The sequence below is a fragment of the Pipistrellus hanaki genome (genome assembly GCF_964339955.1).
Source record: "Pipistrellus hanaki genome assembly, chromosome: 1".
Taxonomy (NCBI): Eukaryota; Metazoa; Chordata; class Mammalia; order Chiroptera; family Vespertilionidae; genus Pipistrellus; species Pipistrellus hanaki.
Window position 1 is genome coordinate 91,343,801 of NC_140503.1, and position 22,699 is coordinate 91,366,499.

The 22,699-nt window shown below is 41.5% G+C and overlaps 1 long non-coding RNA gene across 3 annotated transcripts in view; it reads right to left on the reverse strand.

The window, feature by feature from the left end:
- The window catches only part of LOC311618849, a 51,370-nt gene that overhangs the window by 22,641 nt on the left and 6,030 nt on the right, over positions 1 to 22,699 (reverse strand). For 2 of the 3 annotated variants that reach the window (XR_014794382.1, XR_014794383.1), the window contains exons 2-3: positions 15,754 to 15,933; positions 11,183 to 11,272 (exon numbers count right to left, since the gene is read on the reverse strand). This is a non-coding gene — a long non-coding RNA (uncharacterized lncRNA). Of the gene's footprint in view, positions 1 to 1,939; positions 2,883 to 11,182; positions 11,273 to 15,753; positions 15,934 to 22,699 lie in introns of those variants that run through there. The other variant, XR_014794384.1, reaches the window with a different exon arrangement.

The window sequence follows — 22,699 nt, forward strand, 5'->3', positions numbered from 1 at the left end:
TCTTTCATTTCATTGTTTTTCTGTCTTCCCATTTTGATTGCCTGTTTGGGTTTGTGTCTCTGTATTAACTAGATCTGCTATGACTTCCAATCTCTAGTGCAGGAAGAGACTGGCCCTGAGTACAGTACCATTTGGAGCTATCAATAATCGACAGCTTGTGGTTTCCTCTGCTGAGGCAGGGTTCCTTTGGAAAGGACCAAGATGTGCATCAAGGTCTGCTTTCCCTAGCCTGGGTCCAGAAGGAGATCACACAAAGACTCTAAGCCTCCAGAGATTCTCTCTGCCTATAGTCGCATTGTTATCAGCCTCGATTAGCCTCAGGCTACCGACCACTGCTTGGGTAAGATGTCTTTCAATAGGGTGGGGAAACTGCCTCACCCCTAGGCAAAAACTGCTAGGATAGCAAATGCACAGATGAATGGTCTCCTCCACAGCATGAGGGAATGACTCAGCACAGTAACCTGAGTGTATGCCCTTCAAGCTCCAACCCCAGAACCCACAACTCTAGACTACTCTCACACAGCTCCAGTCCACTGTGCCCTCCATGAGTCACTATATTTAAACACTGTACTTTGCACAGTGACAGCTATCATAACATTACAGATCTTAAAAAATAGTATTATCTAGGAAGTTCTTTAACTTTGTTAACATAAAATATGAAGTAACTTTCTTAAGTCAATAAATTTTATCAGCAAAAGCATAGCTTCTAGTGCCAGACTTTGTAATAGTTTTATCCTAAATTTCATTCCTAACAAACTCTTCCCAGATAAGGGTAACTTCTAGCCCTATGCCATCCATCTGCCTCAAATTCTTTGATTGTTGTTTCTTTCCATCAGAATAGTTGAATCATAAGACAAAGTTATTGAAAGTTTACTCAGGTAGCAGGGAAATAAACTCAAACCTGACTAGAATATTTCTTATTCTCTTCTTCCATCCTTGACCAGGAGACCATTTGATTCTTGAGATGTGGAAGAAGCTGGAAGGCTAGGAGTCAGCCATGGCTGCTTATTCCAAGAGACCTGCCTGGGGGCTCTGATGCTTACTGTCTTTATTGCCCCATTTCTCCAATCTCTTCTTTATTGAATCCTAGGAATCAGCCAAATAGACAAGGGGGGCATGATGAGTTAACTTAAGAAAAGGACTTCTGTGAAATAGAAAGCCAAAACCTATCATACATGCTGAATGAAAGCCAACCCTTTAAGGTGAAAACAAAACAAAAACCTTCTCTCTATTTGCAGTCAACTTGGGAGCTAAGTGTTTTTGCATATCTCCTACGTGAACATAAAATCACCTGAGAGCAGAATATCCCGCCTCCTGCACCAGGAATGCTATACAAACAGCTGCCTTGCCTAAGGAATTGTATTTGGGTAAAGAAGAGAAAATGGAGGTCAACTCACTCCTTCATACTGTTGGGAGATTTGACTGGATTTGGCATGTTTTGTTTCCTGTAACTTAGAGTGATGGTTATTTCACTAAGGAGAAGAGGGAGATGAAGAAACAACATATAGGTGCATATGTACTCTGCCTGTTAGCTACATAAGTGTCAAATATGATTTTATTATCATCCTAATCGTTTTCTCTATCTGATGTACTTCAGGACATGCAGCTCTTTCTTTAGACTCAAACAAGATAGAGATTTAGTTAAAGTACAATATTGTCAAACTCATCTTTTAGTTTATTTTCAACTACTACCTATGATTTTCAACCCAGCTTAGCATTCAAAATCAGTTGGTTTTGTTTTTTTAAATGTATATATATTTTAAACACACAGATGTCATGATCAAGGTTTACCCTAGGATTGGACAGGATCTAACAGTTTTACAAAAGCTCTCCTGGTAATTCTTATGCCTATCCAGGACTAGCCTTATACAAGAATTCTTATAATTCTTATGTACAAGGTGGTCCAGGACAGTTGTCTCATCCCTACATTCCCCTAGAACCTCACCTTTCTTTTCTTCTATGCATAGGTCAGGGTGCAATGGGCAATGATGCTGCAAGAGATCATTGGCAGAGACTTTCTTTCTGCTTGGCCTCTCCTTCCTCTACCTATCTTCCCAGGAGAAGCTGGTGAGCTGGTGACCTGAAGAATCCAAGCATCTATCTTGCTCCCACCCCACCTCCTCTTTGTCTAACTTTGATGACAAGTTGGTATGTAAACCACCGGAAGTAGAATACTTCTCTCATCATCTAGTATGTAATATAATCACAATGTAGAGTTCAATGGCTAATGAAACACTGGACAAAATTTATTACACTAAAAGATATAAGTGTGCTTTTAAAATAAGTACCTGGAATACCATTTTGCTGAATTCCAGTTTTAAACTCAACATTAAATTTATGTGTGTTTTTTTTGTGTTGTTGTTCCAGGTAATGACTGCATTGACAAGACATTCCTCCAATCTGTGCTTCACACTAATCTATTCTCTTGAGTGAAAAATATCACTATAAATTGTCTCTCTTAAACTCATCCAGTCATAGGATTGCATAACTTCATCAGAGTTCATTCCAATCAGCACAATTCTAGAGAAAGAATTTTGTGGCTTTGTAAATCCTTCCTTTTCCCCCTAAGAGCTCATTTTAAATTAAATTAATCTTTGTATACTTTACTATTAAAATATTCTCAGGTTGATACAGGTAAGGCCATCAAACTGATTGCTGACATCTAGAATGTGGTTGTTCTTTTCATTTCCTATAAGTTTTTCAGCACGTTCATATAGTAATATTTCCCAGCTGGTAAGGGACCCAGCTTCTGGAAGCGGAAAAAGCAAGAAACAGCCTGGCTCCCCAGCTGCATGCTATTATGTTATTCCCAATTCACAGGAAATGAACAATCATTTAGTCTTGACAGGTACATCCAGAAACTTGCTGTCTTCGTTTTCAACCTGAAAAACAATCAGAACCTGCAGAAGTTAAGCATTAGTCTTTTTATGCTTCATATTATTTTGCCAACATTGTGAGGATATCTTGTGAAAGCTTTTGAAAACACTCTGGGAAAATGTTGCCAACAAGCTTAGAAAACTGGGAGGAAAATATAATCATTTAAAATGCTTTCTGTTCGTGAAGATAGTGGTCCCTTGTGAGCTGGTGAAGTTTAGACATATGTGATGGTAATTGGGGTGCAACTCAAATGGCCTTTTTAGTAGACAATTAGACTTAACCCAAAGCAAAGTTGTCAGCAGTAAGCACCCTTCTGACTCAGTTCTAGGATTAATAAAAAGCAATTACAAATATACTAGGGAGGGTCCCCCCCCCCCCTTTATCCTGATAGGTTTGTCCCTCAGGATATATATATTTTAAACACACAGATGTCATGATCAAGTTTACCCTAGGATTGGACAGGATCTAACAGTTTTACAAAAGTTCTCCTGGTAATTCTTATGCCTATCCAGGAAGGGAGAGGGATAGAGAGTCAGAAACATTGATGAGAGAGAAACATCAATCAGATGTTTCTCCTGCACACCCCCCACTGGGGATGTGCCTGCAACCAAGGTACATGCCCTTGACTGGAATCGAACCTTTCAGTCTGCAGGCCAATGCTCTATCCACTGGGCCAAACCGGTTTCAGCTGAAAATATATTTTCCATTTTCTGAATATAGTTTTCCAAAGTAGAAATACAAGCAACATATAATAATACTCGCATTTGACTTTACAGGTTAACATTTACAAAGCACTGCCAGGGACCTTACTCCCCCTCCGCACTTCTCCTTTCACATGGACGTGGCCTCCATTTTACAGATGACAAAATAGAGACACAAGGGACACTTCAGGCCGACTGGAGCCGCATTTCCTAAGTGGGACTGCCTGGACCGACAGCTGGGTCTCCTAAGCCAATGCTGTTTAGTCTATCTAGCTGAGGATTTTAAAACATTTACTTCAGCTTAACTCACTTTGCCCCTTATTATGGCCCATTTGTGTGTGTCAGTCTTTATCTCTGGACCTGAGTCAAGCTTCACCCCTTCTCCCACCTCCTCCTGTTTCAGAAGGAAGGAAAAAAAGCAAAGACTAAATCTGGAACACATCTGGGCTGTTTAGAGGAATGGAGAAATCAGAACTGTCGTTGGCTCTTTGGCGTGGTGTTTCAGTGTGCCCTTACACCTGGGTCCCACTTGCATGGCTACTGGCCCCAAGTGAACAAAACCTTCTGCATTCATAATCAACCTACTAGGGTGTGCCTTTGTTCCAATGTTCATCTTTTTAGCTTCTTCATGTTTTAGAGGTTTGCTTTACTGGTCTGTGATAATCTCCTTTTGTCTCTATTTTGTGTAGATTTGAAATTATGCAGTGAGAGACTAGTAGACACCTTTAGTAAAGATTGGAATCCTCTGCCACCTCTTTAAATGGACTACGGTGGGGTAGCCATGACTAATGGTGAAGTCATGCATTCCAAGGCGAAGTTTATAGTAACCTGGAGACTGAGCTATTTGCAGGTGCCCTACATACTGAGCATTCTAATGCTAACTCACCTCCACATTGCACTGGCATCTTTTGAAGTAAAACTTCATGGGGTGAACAGGAAGACTACAACATTTTTATTATAGTTGGCTTCCTTTGCTGAATTAGCGTTTATATTTTCCCAGTAGAAATCCCCAAATTGAAAATATAGAGGTGTCAGCTAGCACCACTTTAGTTAAGGTTGTGTCAACATTTCCTATAAACCTTGTTTTTCTAGGGTTTATAACTAGACCATAAAAATGTGCTCAGCTCTGAAACTTGGCATAGAAAGTAAAGTTTGGAGTGAATTTTGCAGAATTTGAGGAGAGAAAAGTAAGTTTAGCTGTTTTTAACATGTGCTTATTCTAAAAGGAAACAATTTTAAGATGCATTTTTTTTTATTTGTGTGATTCAAATGGGGCTTTAGTTAAAAAATAAAAAAGAAATAATCAAGAGATTAAATTCATTAATATGGGTAATTGGTCTCATTACTTTTAGAGAAAATGTTAATGATTGAAGTATTTAATTCAAAGTCACTGACTGTGCATCTGCAGGTACCAGTTTTCTCAAAGCAGAAGCTGTACATGATAAGGTTATTTAACAAATTGCACACTTTAGTGCAAGAAACCACCAACACTTCAAAAGAAAGAATCCTTTTGATAAAATGTTAATGTTTTTTTCCCAAATACATAAATCATTCAAGTATCTTTTTATTATCTTTATTCAATTTGTAGTTCACATTATCGAGCAATGCCCTGCAAAAGCAGTTCATATAATGTTTGTATGAGAGAAACATCCAATCTCTCTGAAAACCCACCTTTCTGTGAGCACAGGGTTGCTACTCCACTGCCCCAGAAGCTCACCTTGGCCCTGCAGGCAGGATACTGGTCTGTTGGAGGCAATTAGTCACCATGTTGCCATAGGTTTGTGATGCCTTGGCCTGCATTTGTCTCAGGCCATACACTCTGGGAAGATGACAACCACCAATGACAGGACCATCATGAGGAAAAGAAAAATGTACTGGACCCAAATCCAAAATAACTGAGTTCCAGCACCATCTCTGGTCCTTAACAACTCTTTTGACCTAAGAGAGTTGGTCAATAGGTTCTGGGGAAAGTGATACTTTACAAAACTAATAGAGTTAATGAGGGAATCCACTTTCCACTGGAATCATTATATATATATATGGAAACACTCATTAAACTGTAAAGTGCAATTCACATGAAAGGTGGTAGTATCTACCTTAGCATCTGGTATCCATGGAGAGCTACTAAGTATTGTTAGGATTCTCACAGTATGTCTGCCTTTCAGCTGATTCATGTGCAAAGACCCTGGACTTCCCAGCCTAACAAAACACAAACACATAGGCTTCACTTCCAATTACAATTTTCTGCTTCCATTACTCTTACCTGTTGCTGATTACTGATATATATATATATATATATATATATATATATATATATATATATATGTATAAAATTGATTTTTTACAAAGAGAAAGAGAGAGGGATAGAGAGTTAGAAACATCGATAAGAGAGAAACATTGATCAGCTGCCTCTTGCACACCCCCCACTGGGGATGTGCCCGCAACCAAGGTATATGCCTTTGACAGGAATTGAACCTGGGACCTTTCAGTCCATAGGCCGACGCTCTATCCACTGAGCCAAACCAGTTTCGGCACTGACCACCTTTTTGAATGGAAAATGTTCCAAAGTCCTGGCTGCTCAATTCCCATAGACGTTAACCCAATCTGGCCCCAAATGCCACCTTTGATGTCACATTTTTCTAACCCTTTCCCGACCCCACCCTCATCCTGCAATATGACAGCAAGTCTTTTTGCTAGCTATAAGGGTACAGTTTTTGGTAACTTTAGTTTTTCTCTGAGGCTGTCTCCAACTGCACTTGAGGGATTTGGGGCATAAATGATTTGCATCTGTTTTGGGGAATTTTTTGTCAGGGAGAGCTGTGAATGCCTTTCCCATGGCCAGTCCTCAGAAGGGCCCTACACTTGGGTTAATTGTCTGCTGTCACCGTCTTGAAATTCTTAATGAATTTTAACAAAAGGCCCCACATTTTCATTTTGATGGCTTCCTGCAAATTATGTAACAGGGTCTGGCCCTGATCTTTTGCTAATCTGTAAATAATGTGGAACAATCTGCTGAATTCTTGAACCTGTGCTGATTAGGGTTGGCGATATTAGAGGTCACCACTCCTGGGTTGCAGAAGGATTTTGAGTCTTGTTGCCCCATCTGGGGCTGGTGTTTGCCTTCTGTCCCGGAGCTCCACCCAATCCCACCTCTGCAGCCTGGAGGAGTAGATTTCTGCCTCCAGTTGTTGCTAAAACAAGAACCTTTTCAGCTGACTTCACCAGAGCTAGACCTCCGCTGCCTAGCATTTGAAGCTCCTCTCCCAGAAGCCTGGATACTGATGTGGGCATAAGTAGAATCCTGCTCCTACACGATGGAGACACAAGACACCTGGAGCAGCCAGTCTGAAACTGAGGACCATTGCACCTCATGCAGCATGTGGGGGCTTTCTGTCTGCCCAATCAAAGCTAATTGAGCCCTAATAATGTGCCAGCACTACATGGGCATGGGGACACCTCAGTAAGCAAGAAAGAGATGTCTCTGACCCTGGGGAGTTCACATTCTCATTGGAAAAGGCAGAAAACAAGCATATGAGTAAATTCATAGGTTGGAAAATGAACAGTGCTATGGAAAAAGTAGGCAGCAGAGTAAGGAGGCGTCAGCTTTGAGGGTGATTCACATTAAGAAGGGGAAATCTGATCCAAGATTAGAAGTTGTTGAGGTGAAAGCTGTGAATTTCTGGAGGAGAGCATTCACCACAGAGAGTATTTCATTAGTGCAAACGCCCTAGGGGACAGCAAGCTGGGCTGAGCAGGAGCAGTCAGGAAACTATGCAGCTGGAGCAGATGAGAGAAGAGGAATAGGACACAGGACAGACCAAGGACAGGTGAGTCCTGGAGGGCCAAGGAGGGGCTTTCAGACAAGCTTGGAGCAGTAGAGTAACAATCTGTCTCAATAGGATGGCTCTGGCTGCTGTGCAAGGACAGACTGTAGAGGGACAAGTGTGCAAGCAGAAAGACAGCCAGAGACTCAATAATCCAGCGGGAAAATTATCTCCTGAGGATGGTAAACCCACCTCTATGTTCCTTTGAATGCTGTAATTCTGGCTGTTGACTCCCTTCTCACACTCAGCAGCCTCAGCTGGTCCTGCCCTGGCTCCTGCCCCAGGGCTACCTCATCTCTTCCCACTTCTTTCTCACACCCTTATGGTGTGGAGGTCTTAGCAGCCTTTGCAGCGAAATCCACCCAAGAAAGCGTAGACTACCAAGGCTGGCAGGTCATCCCCTTGGCTATAGAGTCTTTTTTTTCTTCTTTTTTAAGGTTAGCTTTCACCTGGGGAATGTTTAAATCCACAGTTGGTGGAGGGTTTCATACTTCATGTCTTCTTAAGACCCCTACATGCCTGTAATGCCTTCCCCAGCCCCTCACTCCTAGCAGCTGCATCTGGATTATCTGGCTCACCCATAAGCTTGCTTTCAAATGAGCCCCTGTGGACATTAACTCAAGTCAGTAAAACACCTTTGCAGGCAGTAAAACACATATCCCTCCGAGGTCAGAAAACTCACTGGGCAAGAAAGGCAAGTGGATGGTGCCTACATGGCAGAAAGAACTGGGCTTAGGGCTCCATTCCCAGTTCAGTGGACATACCTGATCTGCAGGTCACAGGCAAGCAGAGAGGAAGACGGTGTTAAGAATGCCTGTCTGTGTCCCTTTCTCTAATCTCCATCACCTTTTTTTCCTTACCAATACATTATTGTACCTATTAAGGAAAATGACATCTTTCACACCAATCCAAGATTGGGTCTGGAATCAAAGAAGAAAATTATAAAAGTGCTTTGTAAACATGAAAGCACTCTCCAAAATTAAGGTAGCATCATTATCTGGGAAAACAGTTTCCAGGTTCTACTTTAGTGTTTGGAAATACCATGTTGAATGCCTTCCAAACAATTAAATCCCATCAGGCTGTCCAAATGGCCGTGTTCTAATAATCTTCAGAGTCTCTCATGGCACCCCTCCTGGGGGCTGTGTGGGCACAGGGCTAGCTGTTTTCCACTCTCTGCAGGGAGGTTGGATGGCCAAGCAGTCTGGTCACTGGGCCAAAGTAAAATACCAGCTGAGTTCTGTAACTTGAGGAAAGTCACTTAACCTCAGAGGTTCTGTTTTTTTCTTTTTCTTTAAAATGTCCTACTTACTTCGCAGTGTTTGGTAGAATGAGATACTCTGTATGAGAATTGGGCAGTGCAAGGCAATGCCAGTTGGTCACTGCAGAGGATGAGCCACAGTGTGATGTGCAGCAGAATTTCTTTCCCAGCAATTCCAAGACACAAGCCCACATTGAATATAGATGTGGTAGGGATCTCCCTGCCTTCCACTCCTTAAGGTTTTAGTAACTTGCTTGTTTAAAAACATAAGAAATCCAGGTTGCTGGATCATTCTGGTCATCAAGGTCTTTGAGAATGAGAAACACCATATCCCAGGCCATGGCAGTTATTTACAATAGTGAATAGGAGCTAATGTATTCCATAGATTTGTGGTAATTGAGAGAAAGGAGAGAAAATCTCAACGGTTAAACCTGAATAAAGAGTGTTACAAAACTACAGTTATGTGAGGTGTCACAGTTGCATAGTGATGACTGGCCCACCAAGTAGTGTGTTTACATGCATTCTACAGAGGAGTTGATTTTTCCTCCGTCAAGAAGTGCTTTCAGGGGTTGGGGCTTGGAGGAAGGACACACTCTAGGATCTTGGAACACTTCTTCTTTGTCCCAGTGACCCAGTATGGTATCAGTAAATCACTAGAGGTCAGGGTCTCTCAGGTAAGTACAGGCCATCACACTGGTTCTGGGAGTACTCTATAAAAATTCTACATTATAAGATGATCAAGCCTTGTAAATAGATTAAGAGGCCCTCATACTCTCAAAATAAAACCAACATGAGGAACAGAGAGGCATATCATAAAGAGCACAGGCCAGAGAGCCCCTCAGCCCTGGCTTCAGTCCTGGCTCAGGAACCCACACACAAAATGGAATTGCTCAAGGCCCCTCATTGCTGTCCTGTGAAAAGGAACCTAGCAAATGGACCACAGTGAGCTTAAGATAGGACATTGTGTGCAAGCCTTTAGGTGTGAGCACAGCCAACATTTATTGAGTGTTTACCTTGTGCCAAGCATTGTGCTAATCACTTTGACATGGGTTAATTTATTAATTCCCCAACAACTCTTGTGAGCTAGGTGCTAATCCTGCCTTCATTTGTCAAAGAAGCCTGCATTGAGGGCAGCCCACCAAAGTCCTACTTTATTTAATAACTAGTGGCCCTCTGCACAACATTTGTGCATGGGGTGGGGTTTGGGAGGTGACCCTCAGCCCGACCTGCACCCTCTCCAATCTGGGACATCCCTCTCACAATCTGGGACCGCTGGCTCCTAACCACTCACCTGCCTGCCTGCCTGCCTGCCTGCCTGCCTGATGGCCGCTAACCACTCTTCCTGCCTACCTGATTACCCCCAACTGCCCCTCCGCCAGCCTGCTCACCCCCAACTGCCCACCCTCCCCCCCATTGGCATGCTTGCCTTTAATTTCCACCCCCTCCTAGCCTGATCGCCCCTAACTGTCTCTGCCTCAGCCCCGCCAACATGGCTTTGTCCGGAAGTATGGACATTTGGAAGGTCTCCTGCTCTAATTAGCATATTACCCTTTTATTAGTATAGAACAGTGGTCGGCAAACTCATCAGTCAACAGAGCGAAATATCAACAGTACAATGAGTGAAATTTCTTTTGAGAGCCAAAAACCAACTTTGCATGGGCCACAAAGTTTCAATCACACTGTACATGTGTGCCCGCACATGGTATTTTGTGGAGGAGCCACACACATGTGGCTTGTGAGCTGCAGTTTGCTGACCACTGATATAGAAGATATGTCTTTTCAATTAAGAAATCCTTGGGCATTCATAATGAGATACCATTAACATAGGTCATCTTTTTACTTGTGACTTTTAACATAGGAGTAAAAACAGAATTGAAAGTATTTTATTTTTATGGTACTTTGATAAAAGTAGCTTATCTAGGGAGTTTCTTTGGGATTTTACTTGGGGTTATAATAAAAAATATCTTCATTACAATTTTGGTCTTGGGATATCATTTAAAGTGAAAGTCTATTCAGACATCCAGAGTCAAGATTTTCATTTCTTGTAGGAATCTAGAACTCAACTTCCCCTACTAAATTGACATTCTTTGTGCTAGCCTTTTAATTCTCTCTGAGGGAACTTCCAAAGGCCTAATAAAATCTTCACTGTGATGATGGACTAAACTTTTATGGAAACCAAGGTGATTTTATTCAGAGACATTTTGCTGTAGAGAGGAAGTTAGATAGTACCAGTAATTTAAGATAACAAAGGTCCTCATTTTGTCCAGGAATTGACTCCCACTGCTTAGTCAGCTTTGGAATGGGTACATGTTTGTCAAGGAAAGGAGTCAGGGGGCATTTTAATACCACCTGGTGGCCAGGAAAGTTAATGAGAGTTCTGTCTGCAGAGATGCCACTGCACCATTATGGTATTAATAGTACTGCTTTCTTTGGCCATTGGTGTCTGCTGCCCAAATCACTGCCAAATTCTAATAATTGCAGCTCTTGTGGTGGTCCCGAATAATGGGATTGTGAATACTCACCTCCTGCTTCCAAATAAAGCTGTTCAGGGCATCTGTGGCAGGTGTGTTTCCTCTTCCGTATGTCAAGAGCTTCTCAGAAGAATGTGATTCCTGGGAACAGAAGCAAAGGGAGGGTTAAACTAGAAATATTCTGCTTGGCTATGAAAGTTATCCTCAAGGAATGGGAGATGTCAAAGCAGAGGGCACCGGGAGGGTACCAGGCTTGGGAGAGGCATACAGAAAAATGTGGTTCACAGTTATCTAAGTTGTGAACTAAAAGGCGCCAGGCAGACCAGGGTGGAGCAGCAGCCAGTTTTCAGAGGTCTGGCCAGCAGTAGGTCAGGGAACAGGGGATTCCCTAGAGGGAGTTTCATCAGTGAACTTGAGATTTAGCATCCTACCCTTTATCCTTTTTGTTAAATATCCTACTCAGGGGTAGAAAATACCACCTTCTCCAAGGGTTCCTAGTAAGGCCTTCCATAGGACTTACCATATGTCCTCTCCTCCCAGGGTCAGGTCCTTGCTCAGGGAAGCAGTGGTTAGTATGGCTTTTAGAATACTGACACACCAATCAGAAATAATATATGTACCCCTATATTCATAGCACCATTATTTACAACTGGAGACCTGGCACACAAAATTTGTTCATGGGTGATCCCAAGGTCTGCCATGCAATCACAGCCATCTTCTCCAGATGCTGCAACTGGCCTTGCCCCCCACTGCCACCCATCCCTAGTTCCCTGTTTGCCATTGGATGATCAGAGCCTGATGGCGGCGGGGGGGTGGGGGGGGTGGGGGTGGAGGAACTGAGAGGTGGTCAGTGCGCCTCATAGTAACTGGTTGAGCAGTCATTCTGGCCATTCTGCCATTTGGTCAATTTGCATATTACACTTTTATATATATATATATATATATATATATATATATATATATATATATATATATATAGACTACAGGCCCAGTGCATGAAAATTCATGTACTGGAGGGGGGTAGTCCCTCAGCCCAGCCTGCCCCCTCTCACAGTCTGGGAGCCCTCAAGGGTGGGAGGTAACCTGGTGATCAGGGGAAGGCGACACCCCATCACACCGCTGCTGCTGTCACTGCTGGCAATGCAAGCCTCAGCTGGCCCTGGTTACCTGAGTCTCAGGCAGCCACCATCCAAGGCTTGTTTGCACCTCAGGCTGGCCCTGGGTGGCTGGGGGGCTGAGGGGACTGGGGGACTTCTGAGGCAGGCTCATGGAGTTGCTGGGCGCATGCCACCCCAGCAAGGCTGAGGGGACTGTGCACCGCTATCTTGTGGCTGTAGGCACCACCATCTTTGAGGGTGAGGCAGTCAATTAGCATATTCCTTCCTTATTGGATATGGGCACCAACATCTTTGAGGGTGGGGCAGTCAATTACCATATTCCTACCTTATTGGCTATAGGAGCTGCCATCTTTGTGATGGTGTGAGAGTCAATTAGCATATTCTCTTTTAGATAGGATAGCTAAGATCTGGAAATAGCCCAAGTGTCCATCAGTAAAAGAGTAGGTAAAAAAGCTGTGCTACATTTACACAACAGAATACTATGCAACTATAAAAAGGAAGGATCTCTTACCCTTGAGACAACATGGAGGGACCTGGAGATTATTATGCTGAGAGGAATAAGCCTATCAGATAAAACCAAATATCACATGACCTCCCTTATTTGTAGAATCTAATGAACAAAATAAATTGGCCAACAAAATAAGTCCAGCCCTGTCTGGTGTGGCTCAACTGTTAGAGTATTGGCTGGGGCATCGAAGGGTCTTTTCCCAGTCAAGGGCATGCAGGTGGATTGCAGGTTCATTCCCAGCCCTCATTGGGGCTCATGCAGGAGGCAACCAATCAATGTGTCTCTCACATCCATGTTTCTCTCTCTCTCTTCCACTTTCCTCCCTCCCTTCTACTCTCTCTAAAAGAAGCCATGGAAAAAATATCCTCCAGTAAGGATTAAAAGAAAAATAAGTCCAGAGGTATGAAGGCATGGAACAGACTGATATATATATATATCAGATGAGTGGTGGGGGTGGGGGAACAGGAAAATATAGATCAAAGAACTTACCTAAATATATAAAAGCTTAAGCAACCAAATGATCAAATGACCCAACAACCAGTCAACCGGTCACTATGATGCACACTGATCACCAGGGGACAGACACTCAACTCAAGAGCTGCCCCCTGGTGGTCAGTATGCTCCCACAGCCAACCTCCCATAGCTGGCCAACATCCCATGGTCCCTGCTGGCAGGCCCCAATCAGCTCTGATTGTTGGCCAGGCGGAGAGACCCCACCCATGCATGAATTAGTGCACCAGGCCTCAGTATAATTATATGTACAGTCCATGGACACAGACAATAGTGTGGTGAAGGATTAGGGTGCGGGGAGGTGCTGAACAGAGCAGGGCATAGGGAGGGGAAATAGGGGACATCTGTAATACTAACAATACAAAAAATATATAAAAAAAGGAGAAAATGTTAGGTGGTTATTTTATTAAAGTTCTTAGATTAATAAAACATATGTTGACTTGAAATGGGGAAAGTCTCATCAATAAATGACATGTTTATGCAATCTATATTTTTTAATATGCAACTATCTTCAGATAAGATGAAAAATTATAGACATAATGCAAAGTAAATGTCAATCACATGAACCTCTCTTCTCCTTCCCCCTTTCACTTAGTACCTTCTTTCTCTAAGAGGTGTTGCATATAAATGCTAAAATGGTATGAAGGCAATAAAAAAATCTAATTTTTTTTTTTAAAAAAAGAAAAAAATTCTTGAGAACTCTTATAACCCCAGCAAGGCTCTCCTCAGCCAGAGGTTCACAGGCCTGTTGAGAAAGTAGACACTTCCCTCCCCATTTCTGGTAAGAGCCAACCCAGGCACAGGGCAGCGTGGAGAGAACAGGTGATGACACTTGAGTCAGGCCTGTCAGGAAGACTCTCCATGGGGTTTTAACTTTAATGATTTTAAGTCTCTTTCAGATTGCTTACTTATCTTTAGTTTTGTTCCCCCCCCTCCCTCTGTGTGTGTGTGTGTGTGTGTGTGTGTGTGTGTGTGTGTATAATTTTGTATAAGCTTATCTTCAGTAGAGGCTATCTTTCTGGGTTGTGAGGTATTAGCCTCCTGTGTAGTCATCCACTAGACCAGTGTTTCCCAAACTTCTCTCATGATGAGAATCACCTGGTGGAGTTGTTAAAACACAGATTCCTGAATCCCAACTAAGAAGTGCTAAACTAGTATTTTTGAGAACATATAGGTAAAATTGCATACCTAACTTAGTGCTCTGTATATAACATCTGTCTTAGAGCACTAGTTAAGTATACAATTTTACCTATATGTTCCCAAAAATTCTAGTTTAGCACTTCTTAGTTGGGATTCAGGAATCTGTGTTTTAACAACTCCACCAGGTGATTCTCATCATGAGAGAAGTTTGGGAAACACTGCATTAGACATCTCCAATTTGGACCATTTTTTCCTCAACTAAGGATTCCCAATCCATTTGTGTAGAATAAATTCAGATCTCACCCTTGAACATAGAGTGCAAGTTTGACTTTTAATTTCTTTCACAGTAGACCTTTTTTTCCTGCTTAATCCTTAGGCCAGGCAGAAGGCTTACTTAATACCTATTTGGACCATAGGATGGAGTTTTTTGGACCCCTTCTCATAAACCAGTAGCCTTCAAGAGTTCTGGCTTTAGGTTGAATCCCTCATCTTGAGTGGACTCAAGGTCATGTTTCTCATCCATGCATTGGAAATAAAAGTCTGGCTTTTAGCATCTTGGGCCACTGTGGCTTCAGCTAAAGCTGACCATTCTGATTTGAGTTCACTCTCCTGCTGGCATGTAAGGGTTTCCATTTCTTTCTTTTGAATTCATCCTGAATTACAAAATAACAACAAACCTTGCCTACCCTCTTCCCGCCCCCCTTCTATTTCATCTAGGTTCTCTCTGTGCTCGTAGTGGGAGGAGTGACTGAGTTAGCTCAGTCCACTATACCAGTGTTTCCCAACCTTCTCTCATGATGAGAATCACCTGGTGGAGTTGTTAAAACACAGATTCCTGAATCCCAACTAAGAAGTGCTAAACTAGAATTTTTGGGAACATATAGGTAAAATTGTATACTTAACTAGTGCTCTAAGACAGATGTTATATACAGAGCACTAAGTTAGGTATGCAATTTTACCTATATGTTCCCAAAAATTCTAGTTTAGCACTTCTTAGTTGGGATTCAGGAATCTGTGTTTTAACAACTCCACCAGGTGATTCTCATCATGAGAGAAGGTTGGGAAACATTGCACTATACTGCCAGAAATCAAGCCCACCTACTTGCTTCTGGAAATTGAATTTTACCTTCTATGGACCCAGTCATTGATGGGGGTCTCACTCTGAGCTAGCTGGTAAACTGGAAATTCAGCACTGCTGTCTACTAACTTAAAGCATCATTCCATGTAAGATCCCGATGCTGAGCTTATCCCACAAATTAGATTCATTGCATCCATCTGCGTCAGCCAAAATGTGGCTACTTGTCCCTTCCTTCCTGGGCCCTTTTAGTGGCCAGCTAACTAATTACCTTCTGGAGAAGCAGCCACTGAGGACACATGGGAGGAAAGGTTGGTTGGAGCTCCTTCATTCTTTCTTCAGACTGTCTGTTCAGGAAGCCTGGCTGGAGAAGAATTGTTTACCATCTAGAATTCTGTAACTTTTGGAGTCACAAATCTCTGTGGATTTGAAGAAAATTGTGCAACTTGTCCTGAAAAAAAGATTAAAAGCACAGAAACTTTGGCATGAATTTCAGGGATTCATTAACTCCCTACATCCCACGGTAAGAACTTCTGCTTTGGAGGCTGGTTATTCTTGGATGAATTGAAACCCTCAGTTTGCTGACTTTATTCAAATCAACTTTAGTAAAAATCCTTGTTAAAAGGAGACCCTATGATGTAATAAAACTTTTAAAGGTTTTACTTTCTTAATGCCATCTTGAAACATAACAATGAAACTGAGAGTAAATCAATAATTAGTGACAATCACTTAGAAAAATCTTCAAAGTGTTTTTAATTAAATAATTGTCATTACCGGGGCATAATTTCCTCAAATACTACTTTATGATTCACACTTATGCATCTATAGAGTAGAAGAAACTTCATGAAATGTGAGCTGACTATTGTGCATGGTAGAAAGAAAGCTGGATTCCAGATTTCATTTCAAGTTTTGGATCTGTCTTTGCTATGAATCATCCAACGTCTTTGGGAAATTCCCAATCTTCCCAGATTTTTTTCTCTTACCTGTAAAGTGCAGAAGTTAGACTAGCTCAGTTGACAAACTAAAATCCAATGGCCAAATCATTCCTTTTGCCTGTCTTTGTAAATAGAATTTTGTTGGAAAACAGCCATACTCATTTATTTCAACATATCTATAATGGATTTCATGCTACAATGACAGAGTTGAGTAGTTGTGACAGAGACCATATGGTTTGCAAAGCATGAATATTTACTATCTTGCTCTTTACAGAAAAGTGTGACAACCCTTGGCCTAAATGATCTCTCCAACATTTCTATCTCTTGCTGATCTGTGGTTCTTAGAGGCAAAGAGAATGTAGCCCAGCCCAATGGGAGGGCACATGTGGAGGAGAAGCAAATGATAGATGAACCCAGGCAGATCACTTATATTATTTTGTTGAAGCAGCTCCATCAATAACTGTTTCTGAAGAAAGTCTAATAAATAGTCAAGTGGAAGCACTTAAAACAATCAAATTTCATGTGTGCTCCAAATGTTTTAATCTTTTAGTCATTCAGAAAGATCTTTTTCCAATGTATCAAAATCAGTGTTTTTTTTTTTAATTACTTAGTCTGGTCATATATATAATATACCTAATTAAATTTAAGAACTAGTAGGATAGCATATACAATTCCTTTTACCCAATTCAAATCTTATTTTGAAATGAACTAGAACATAAAACAACTGAGAAATATAGAGCTCCCCACCACCTCTCTATTTGAATGATAGGTGCATTTTTACCTGAACATAAACTTTCCAGGCTGCATATTTAGGAGACTGATATATTTTTCTGATCCATGTTGTCCGGGCCATGCTTTCTAAACTTTATGGAGGGGGAAGTCACTGATACAATGACCAGAGCAGAGACCTATGTCCCAGAGGCTAGAGTGTCCCACCAAGTCAGACTTCTAACAATCTCATTAGATTGGAACATATCTAGTTTTTTATTATTTATTTATTTATTTATTATTTTTTAATTTTTAAAAAATATATTTTATTGATTTTTTTACAGAGAGGAAGAAAGAGGGATAGAGAGTTAGAAACATCAATGAGAGAGAAACATTAATCAACTGCCTCTTGCACACCCCCTTGCACACCCCCTACTGGGGATGTGCCTGCAATCAAGGTACATGCCCTTGACTGGAATCGAACCTGTGACCTTTCAGTCCACAGGCTGAGGCTCTATCCACTGAGCCAAACTGGTTTTGGCCATATCTAGTTTTTTAAATTGCCTTTTCTCTTTCTCTTCACTTAGTTTCTCCAAGAAGGGATTACTTGAACCAAGTAAGAAGAAGCTTTCTTCTGAAATTAACATATTTGAAAGCACTAAGTCTCTTTATTAAGTACTAAGAATGAGACCAGGACCAGTCTTTCAAATGGCTCAACATTTCAGGCCCAGAGGAGGGGGAATATCTCCTCCCATTGATGTAATTTTACCTTATGCTTTCAATTTACCTCAATTGTCAGACTACTATTTCCCTTTCTCTGTCAATAGCACTTTTGCATATGGCCACTTTTGTATTTTAGTACAGTGGAAAGACATCTTATAGTGTGGGCTTTTTTAACTGATCCTGATAAGTGCTTACCAAAGAGCTTTGAAAAGCTCACTCCCTGCCATTTTGCTCTAATGATGGCAATTGGAACAAATTTTCCCAAATAATAAGACACATGTGATGACAAAAAACATGGTGTCTGAATCCCTCTCCACTTCCTCAAAATTATAGGGGGTTTGAACCCTAACCCAACTGGCAAGGTTCTTTGGGATCATTATTAGAACTGGGAATGTAAGCTCAGATTCCTAGAAGTGTCCACTGAAGGAACTTCTTCAAGCTCCTCGAAAGTTCCTCCTGAGGATCGTAAAGAACAATGGAGATCTTCCTGCACCTTGGATATTAGGAAAGCTGGGCACAAACTCCCAATTTTGCAATATGAGGTGTCTTGATTCAGCCCCACAACTGCTGTTCTGGTTTAGGAATTTACCTTTTGCTCCCTTCTAGCTGCAATAAATTTGATTTACTAATCTACATTAATAAAATAAAATGTGCAAATTGACTGTACCTCTGTGGCACCCATCAGCCAATCAGGAGTGAGTATGCAAATTAACCCAACAAATATGGTGGGTTAATTTGCATATACAGGCAAGGAGTGGCTGCTTGGGGCAGGAAGCCTATTATGAGGACAGGGGGCAGAGGACAGGGGGCAGAGGGATCTACAGGAGCAGTACTTCAGCCTGGAGCCAAGACTTGCAAAGGCACTGGGGCAGCTGGGAGTGAAGCCAGAGGAAGAAAGGCCTATTCTTGCATGAATCTTCATGCAACGGGCCTCAAGTATATACACACGTGTGTGTGTGTGTGTGTGTGTGTGTATGTATGTATATATATTATTTATACATATATTAAAAATATTATTTATTTTTTAAATAATATTATTTATACATATATATATATATATATATATATATATATATATGTATAAATAATATTTTTTTGTTTTGTTTGTTTTGTTTTGTTTTGTTTTTGTTTCTGGTGTTCTTTTTCTGAAAGATTCCAAGCATCATTTCATGCATCTTGCAGCATTCTTCTGCCTTCGTTCTGGCCCTCTGCTATAATTCCTTTCCCCAGGAATCACAGATTATTAATAATCACAGATTATTTTCCCTCTCTCTCCCTCTCTCTCTCTCTCTCTCTCTCTCTCAAAAGGCCACCTATCCCTGAAAATCTCTCTCTCATGGGTCATGGTTCAATTTTCTTCTGCCCTCCCCCCACTTCTCACTTCACTCCTCCTTCTGGATGAAAAATTCTCTATCTCTCTTGCCATTTGGGAGCAAAATGAATTGGGGAATTGTCTAGAAGTGAAGCTTTTGCTTCTCACAGCTTTTTTACAGGGTGGGGCATGTGGCTAAGATGTGAATCATAGATGCAGAGTGGGATGGAAATGGTTTCATGATAGCTTAAACTGTTTAGAATTTATTAACTTTTAGAGTCAACATAAACAAGGATAAAAGAAGAAAGTCCCTGTGATCAGCATCACAATCTGCTTTCGCTGCCTTTGAATTTCTTTATTTTTTTCTAGTAAACAATTTTTTTTGCATTGCCTTGTTTGGAACTGGAATGTTGGTCTTGCTTGCAGCCCGACTATGAAGTTCTCAGCTGCAGTGTCTATCTCTGTACATATCTTTGTTCTAAAATTTGCTTAACTGTTTATGTTTTTTTATTCAACTTCCTGGTCTCAACTCTGTTGAGTTCACCTTTACCCTAAGATAGTTGTAATACTTTCTAAATTAAGTGCTAGCAGTTACCAAAATACAAACACCAAATTTATAAATGTCCCTTACCAAAATAAAGGTTGACCCCTCTTGCTTCTGGGTGGCATCATCAGAGCTATGGGAGGTAATTCTCTCTTCTCTCTGAAGCTTTGGCAGCGGGAGGAAAATTCCTCACAGCTAGCTTTTTGAGTAGGGACTAATTTCCCACAGGAGCCATTGCATGTGGTGATCTAGTTACCCAACAAACCCGCAAAAGCCCACTTAATCTATAATGTAGGTAAAAAAAAAAAAAAAAAAGTGAAAAAATATAGCCAATAAAATATGTTTTTGCTAATGCATAGTGTTTACGTTCAATTGGGGTTTAAGTTATTATGTTTCTATGGGAAAATGTTTGTTCCAGGTTTTAAAAACTGATTTATAAACAAGCTCTTGGAAGAAAATTTCTATCTAAATTTAGAATTTCTTAGATTAGCTCTAGTTTTCAGCACACATTTTTCCTTTTGTTTGCATAGTCATCTGGGGAACATTTTACTGAGGCTACCTAGGAGGCAAAAACTGAAGTTATGAGGTGGGCACCCACTTGGCGGAAGCCACCAGGGTGTACAGGGGCCAAGGGCAAGGAGCCTCTGGAGTCAGACAAAGCGTTTTTGGTTTCAACTTGGGTTGAATTTTCTTGATTGCCATTATAATGCTATCATCACTCTGCCTTCTTAGAATGAACATCAGATAGATTTGAAACTAATTCCTTCCTTTAAATATTCTCAATCATATAACTTTCTGTGAATAGGTCTTTCTTTAAAAACAAAACAAAACAATAAAATTAACACAAAACTTACACTTCCAGATTGATACATCAGGGAGTGGTTCTCCACAAAAGGTGTAATTAGGATACTTTGCTCCAGCAGCCTTCTTACAGCAGCAGGGTTGACCACAGGAGAACCTGGGTTTGGGGCCATAAATGAAACGGCATCCTTGTAACTGGTGTTCTCAAGACATGAGCCTGGCTTCTGGGCCAGGTGCTCTAGAGGTCCTTGCTCTCTATGCTAAATCACTACAACAGTCAAGGTGTGCCTTACACTGACACTGTAGCTCTTTTGTTCACAAGAGTTGTAAGTGGCATTTTATTTAAACAATAATGGCTGGTAAAGAGGGCATTTCCTGATACTTAATGACCAACTGCAGGAATTGTGGGCCCAAGGCAATGCATATAATATGCTGTTAAACTCTGAAATTTAAAAATGTAAAGAAAAAATAATTACCTTCTTATGCATGTTACTATGGATACTGAGCATTGGTTATAATTTTAGTCTTTTCCTAGAGGTTCAAGTCCAGTTGAGCACCCAACAGGAAAGAAGAATTTCAGTCTCAATTTCTATTCACTTAATAATGTTTGTCATTATCTAGTTGGAGTATGTCTTTTTAAGACGGTGCAAGTCACCCCAGAAATAGGATATGTAATGTGATATGGATTGCCCTAATAAGTATTCATATTTTATTGAGCAGTTTGGCAATCAGTATTTAAAATCAGCTGACCTTGTAGTTAATCACGTTCTGTTTCCCTAGAGTGCAGTAACTTTCATACCCCCAAAGAATGAACCGTTTTTTAAACTGCATGCACATATTTTATGCATTAGTCTCAGAAACAGGTTTTTTTTTTTTTTTTTTTTTTTTTCTTCAGTTGGATCTATTATTACAGTGCATAACTCAGAGATTAACATTTAAGCATGAAGGAGAAAATCCTGAGATGCCCCTAATGCTATGATTTGCATGGTAGCTATTCGCTCTATACTTTTAAAAATCTTGAAACACTTTTTCTTTTCAAACTTTTAGGGAAATATAGGATATAACTAAATCAAATTTCATAGCACTATAGAAGTGCTGGCCCAAATTAATATAACTATCTTCTCATTATCCATTCGAAGGATAAAAGAACACTTAGAAAAGTTTAGAGGCTTAATTTCATCTAAAATTCCAAACTTTCTTTTATAAATATTTTCTCATAGTCATCAACAAGATTTATCTGGATTTCTTGTTATTTATCCTATACAATAAAAGCTTAATATGATAAGTGTTCTGTCATCTGTTCGGCCATTCAATCAATCAAAGCATAATATGCTAATGATATGCTAAGGTTGCTCAACCACTCGTTATGATTTGCACTGACTATCAGGGTGCAGATGCTCCGACTGGTAGGTTAGCTTGCTGCTGGGGTCCAGCTGATCTGGACTGAGCGAGATGGGCTAGCCACACCCTGAAGCCCTCCTGCAGTCCCTCCCTGCTGGCCAACTTCCCGTGTGCCTCCCAGTGCATGGGGTCCCTCTACCTGGCCTCATCTCTCACAATCTGGGACCCCTTGGGGGATGTCGGAGAGCCAGTTTCAGCCTGATCCCACAGGCCATGCTGAGGAACTCCACTAGAGCATGAATTCTTGCACTGGGCCTCTAGTCCTATCTAATAAGATAATATGCAAATCGAGCATCCCTCCAAGACAAAAGATGGCCACCCCCATATAGTCAAAAATGGCTGCCCCCATGTAGACACAAGATGGCCACTACAAGATGGCCTGCAGGGGTGGGCAGTTATGGGCAGTTATGGGTGACCAGGCTGGCAGAGGAGGGCAGTTGGGGGGGACCAGGCATGCAGGGGAAGGCAGTTGTGGGTGATCAGGCCAACAAGGGAGGGCAGTTAGGGGTGACCAGGCCAGCAGAGCAATGCAGTTGGGGGGGACCAAGCCTGCAGTGGAGGGCAGTTGAGGGGGCAGACCTGCAGGGAAGGGAAGTTAGGGGTGACCAGGCCAGCAGGGGAAGGCAGTTAGGGGTGACTGGGCCAGCAGAGGAGGGCAGTTGTGGGCGATCAGGCCTGCAGGGGAAGACAGTTAGGGGCGACCAGACTGGCAGGCGAGAGCAATTAGAGGTGACCAGGCCAGCAGGGGAGGGCAGTTAGGGGCAATTGGGCCTGCCAGGGAGCAGTTAGGTGT